We start from the raw sequence: 6,189 nt of genomic DNA on the forward strand, positions 1-6,189 counted from the left end.
AATTAGAAAGTAAGAACGAAGGAGCACTACAGTGCGCCTAACGGCCCATGCTAGGAAGATCTAACTCACATTTAAAGTTGCCCGAAGGCCTTATCTCATTGACGTTACCTGGGTGTTTGTTCCACTCATCTTAACTCTCTTATCAAATCATTACTTCCCTGTATCCTTTCTAACTCTAAATTTGTCCAGCTTGAAGTTCGAGTCTTGTCTTGGTCATATACTTTCAACGCGTTATTTATTTATTTATTTATTTACACACAAGTCGTTTCCCATCGAGGTGGAACGATCTGTAAAAGAGGAAGTATCTTCACCGTCACTCATTCAGTTACTGTCTTGCCAGAAACATCCCGGCATCACAGTTCGGATAACCCTCCAAACTTTAACATTTGCACCCTTAGTTCAGAGTGCAGGTACTGGACTTCCAACCTCCAGAAATCAAGTACTGTTAACCAGTTTCTTAGACTTGACATTAAATTAATAATTACAATATTAAAACCAGCTACTCTAGTAAATTAAATTTGGGAACTGTATATGATTAGGTTTCCTGGGTACACAAAAGAAATTCGGATTGCCACTTACCATTTACAAACAAACAACAAACAAAGTTTATTTTTTTGCAAGGTTACACTGAGATTATGAAATTACAATACTGGGGTACAGTGCAGAGAGCCACTATCATGCCTAGGCATTATGGGCAGACTTAATTTAATGGCTTACATACTACCTAATACTAAAGAAATTGATCATAGTTTGTTTAAGTTATACATCTTTTTTGTTTATAGCAGACAGTTGTATTACTCTAATTACAGTAGTTTCAGTGATGAATATTGAAAATAAATTATGGGAATATAACATTGTGAGTTGTTGAAAATAGTTTACAGTGTGAAAATGTTACAATTAGGTGTAAGACAGTATTGTTTTGGGTAGGTATTTATACTACAAAGTAGGATTAATAATGTATGAACTTTGGGAGTCTAGATTTGAGGTTTTAAGATTTGGATAATTTTTTGGTAAATTTAAATATTGAGTATTTAGATTAGGGTGAGAAGGTGGTTTTAGAGAAGAGCCTTAAACTGGTGTTCAGTCCTGATACATTAGTATTTACTGGTAATGAATTCCAAATTTTGAGGCCCTTTATGCGCACAGAGTTTTTACACAGAGAGATATGGACACGGGGTACATCAAAAAGAGATGTGTCTTGTGTTGTGGTCGTGTGTCCTGTTAAGGTTGGTGAGGAGAAGTTTGAGTGGAGTGTTTATGTTTGAGTGTATTGTTCTATGTATGTAGTAGGCACATGAATAAGTATGGATGTTCTTAATGGTGAGCAGTTTTAGGCTTTTGAATATTAGTGGAGCATGCTGTCGGGAGTGGGAATTTGTTATAATTCTGACTGCTGCCTTTTGCTGGGTTATTAGTGGTCTTTGGTGATTTAATGTTGTTGATCCCTATGCACAAATTCCATATGTGAGATAAGGGAAGATGAGTGAATGATACAGTGCAAGGAGATCTGATTGTGGAACATAGTACCGTATCTTTGATAGTATGCCCAATGTCTGAGATTTTCTTAGGGATTTGTTGTATGTGTGTCTGGAATTACTGGAATTACTGTAGATAGATCACACCACAACACCGGCCTGACACCTAGACCCTACACTGGCCACCTAGAGATCTAAATGCAGGGACTAATGGTATGCAAATTTTCGATCTTTCATTTTTTCATGGTGAATAATTTTTTAAGAAATTTGAATCTGAACAAGGAAGAATATTTAAAAGCACTTGTACAAGTAGAAAGAATTTTCAAAGGATAAGTAACAATTAAATTAAAAAGACATTATGAACTGCTCAGGAAATGATATAATATTGTAATTCATAATGAACTGAGATAACTCGCTATATTACAGTAAATGTATGAAAAGAGTCAGACCGAACTAGCAGCTTTAGAGTTTTGGGTTAATAATGCTGCAATAAACCGACGAATTTGCGAGTTCTAGACCCAGTTCATAACAGAGAAAAAACTAAAGTAAATATATTGTGGTTACATATATGCAGATAAATTCCTCAAGCAGATCAAGAACTCCAAGAGTAAAGAGTCATAAATTTAGAGTTGATCAACTACCTTAGTGATGTTACTCACATCAGGAGTAAAGAGATCATCTTGTGTGTTATTACGACCAGTACAAGAGTAATGTTATCCTAGTGTTCTTTACACTTATATAGGCTCACCACTAAGGTCACCGCTCCGTTAAGGTCACAAGTTCTCATTTCATCAAAGATTCTGTCCCACATACATATTTAATAATAAATATCTACCAAGCTTGCTAATACCCAACTTCCTCTTAAAACACGATAACATAAAATATCATTCATTAAAACAGTAGCAAAGACTAACTGTTATGTCTCGTTAGATTATTCTTCAGTTCAAGATCCTTCATCTACCTCGGTTAATACCACACTTCCTATCACTCTACCTCGGTTAATACCACACTTCCTATCACTCTACCTCGGTTAATACCACACTTCCTATCACTCTACCTCGGTTAATACCACACTTCCTATCACTCTACCTCGGTTAATACCACACTTCCTAACACTCTACCTCGGTTAATACCACACTTCCTAACACTCTACCTCGGTTAATACCACACTTCCTATCACTCTACCTCGGTTAATACCACACTTCCTATCACTCTACCTCGGTTAATACCACACTTCCTATCACTCTACCTCGGTTAATACCACACTTCCTATCACTCTACCTCGGTTAATACCACACTTCCTATCACTCTACCTCGGTTAATACCACACTTCCTAACACTCTACCTCGGTTAATACCACACTTCCAATCACTCTACCTCGGTTAATACCACACTTCCTATCACTCTACCTCGGTTAATACCACACTTCCTAACACTCTACCTATTTTCTTATAATTATTTGACTTTTACATTTTTTCTTTTTCAATTTACCGGTCCAGAGTCCAAAACCACGGTACTAGCACCCTTACCCACCACGGTACTAGCACCCTTACCCACCACGGTACTAGCACCCTTACCCACCACGGTACTAGCACCCTTACCCACCACAGTACTAGCACCCTTACCCACCACGGTACTAGCACCCTTACCCACCACGGTACTAGCACCTTACCCACCACGGTACTAGCACCCTTACCCACCACGGTACTAGCACCTTACCCACCGCGGTACTAGCACCCTTACCCACCACGGTACTAGCACCCTTACCCACCACGGTACTAGCACCCTTACCCACCACGGTACTAGCACCCTTACCCACCACAGTACTAGCACCCTTACCCACCACGGTACTAGCACCCTTACCCACCACGGTACTAGCATCTTACCCACCACGGTACTAGCACCCTTACCCACCACGGTACTAGCACCTTACCCACCGCGGTACTAGCACCCTTACCCACCACGTTACTAGCACCTTACCCACCACGGTACTAGCACCCTTACCCACCATGGTACCAGCACCCTTACCCACCACGGTACTAGCACCCTTACCCACCACGGTACTAGCACCCTTACCCACCACGGTACTAGCACCCTTACCCACCACGGCACTAGCACCCTACCCACCACGGTACTAGCACCCTTACCCACCACGGTACTACCACCCTTACCCACCACGGTACTAGCACCCTTACCCACCACGGTACTAGCACCCTTACCCACCACGGTACTAGCACCCTACTCACCACGGTACTAGAACCCTTACCCACCACGGTACTAGAACCCTTACCCACCACGGTACTAGCACTTTTACCCACCACGGTACTAGCACCCTTACCCACCACGGTACTAGCACCTTACCCACCACGGTACTAGCACCCTTACCCACCACGGTACTAGCACCTTACCCACCACGGTACTAGCACCCTTACCCACCACGGTATTAGCACCTTACCCACCATGGTACTAGCACCCTTACCCACCACGTTACTAGCACCTTACCCACCACGGTACTAGCACCCTTACCCACCGCGGTACTAGCACCCTTACCCACCACGGTACTAGCACCCTTACCCACCACGGTACTAACACCCTTACCCACCACGGTACTAACACCCTTACCCACCACGGTACTAGCACCCTTACCCACCACGGTACTAGCACCCTTACCCACCACGTTACTAGCACCTTACCCACCACGGTACTAGCACCCTTACCCACCACGGTACCAGCACCCTTACCCACCACGGTACTAGCACTCTTACCCACCACGGTACTAGCACCCTTACCCACCAAGGTACTAGCACCCTTACCCACCACGGCACTAGCACCCTACCCACCACGGTACTAACACCCTTACCCACCACGGTACTAGCACCCTTACCCACCACGGTACTAGCACCCTTACCCACCACGGTACTAGCACCCTTACCCACCACGGTACTAGCACCCTACTTACCACGGTACTAGAACCCTTACCCACCACGGTACTAGAACCCTTACCCACCACGGTACTAGCACCCTTACCCACCACGGTACTAGCACCCTTACCCACTACGGAACTAGAACCCTTACCCACCACGGTACTAGCACCCTACCCACCACGGTACTAGCACCCTTACCCACTACGGTACTAGAACCCTTACCCACCACGGTACTAGCACCCTACCCACCACGGTACTAGCACCCTTACCCACCACGGTACTAGCAGTCTTACCCACCAGGGGTACTAGCACCTTACCCACCACGGTACTAGCACCCTTACCCACCACGGTACTAGCACCTTACCCACCACGGTACTAGCACCCTTACCCACCACGGTATTAGCACCTTACCCACCACGGTACTAGCACCCTTACCCACCACGTTACTAGCACCTTACCCACCACGGTACTAGCACCCTTACCCACCGCGGTACCAGCACCCTTACCCACCACGGTACTAGCACCCTTACCCACCACGGTACTAGCACCCTTACCCACCACGGTACTAGCACCCTTACCCACCACGGTACTAACACCCTTACCCACCACGGTACTAACACCCTTCCCCACCACGGTACTAGCACCCTTACCCACCACGGTACTAGCACAATTACCCACCACGTTACTAGCACCGTACCCCCCACGGTACTAGCACCCTTACCCACCACGGTACCAGCACCCTTACCCACCACGGTACTAGCACTCTTACCCACCGCGGTACTAGCACCCTTACCCACCACGGTACTAGCACCCTTACCCACCACGGCACTAGCACCCTACCCACCACGGTACTAACACCCTTACCCACCACGGTACTAGCACCCTTACCCACCACGGTACTAGCACCCTTACCCACCACGGTACTAGCACCCTTACCCACCACGGTACTAGCACCCTACTTACCACGGTACTAGAACCCTTACCCACCACGGTACTAGAACCCTTACCCACCACGGTACTAGCACCCTTACCCACCACGGTACTAGCACCCTTACCCACTACGGAACTAGAACCCTTACCCACCACGGTACTAGCACCCTACCCACCACGGTACTAGCACCCTTACCCACCACGGTACTAGCACCCTTACCCACCACGGTACTAGCACCCTACTTACCACGGTACTAGAACCCTTACCCACCACGGTACTAGAACCCTTACCCACCACGGTACTAGCACCCTTACCCACCACGGTACTAGCACCCTTACCCACTACGGAACTAGAACCCTTACCCACCACGGTACTAGCACCCTACCCACCACGGTACTAGCACCCTTACCCACTACGGTACTAGAACCCTTACCCACCACGGTACTAGCACCCTACCCACCACGGTAATAGCACCCTTACCCACCACGGTACTAGCACCCTTACCCACCACGGTAGTAGCACCCTTACCTACCACGGTACTAGAACCCTTACCCACCACGGTACTAGCACCCTTACCCACCACGGTACTAGCACCCTTACCCACTACGGTACTAGAACCCTTACCCACCACGGTACTAGCACCCTACCCACCACGGTACTAGCACCCTTACAAACCACGGTACTAGCACCCTTACCCACCACGGTACTAGCACCTTACCCACCACGGTACTAGCACCCTTACCCACCACGGTACTAGCACCTTACCCACCACAGTACTAGCACCCTTACCCACCACGGTATTAGCACCTTACCCACCACGGTACTAGCACCCTTACCCACCACGTTACTAGCACCTTAC

The sequence above is a fragment of the Cherax quadricarinatus genome, chromosome 19 (genome assembly GCF_038502225.1).
Source record: "Cherax quadricarinatus isolate ZL_2023a chromosome 19, ASM3850222v1, whole genome shotgun sequence".
Taxonomy (NCBI): Eukaryota; Metazoa; Arthropoda; class Malacostraca; order Decapoda; family Parastacidae; genus Cherax; species Cherax quadricarinatus.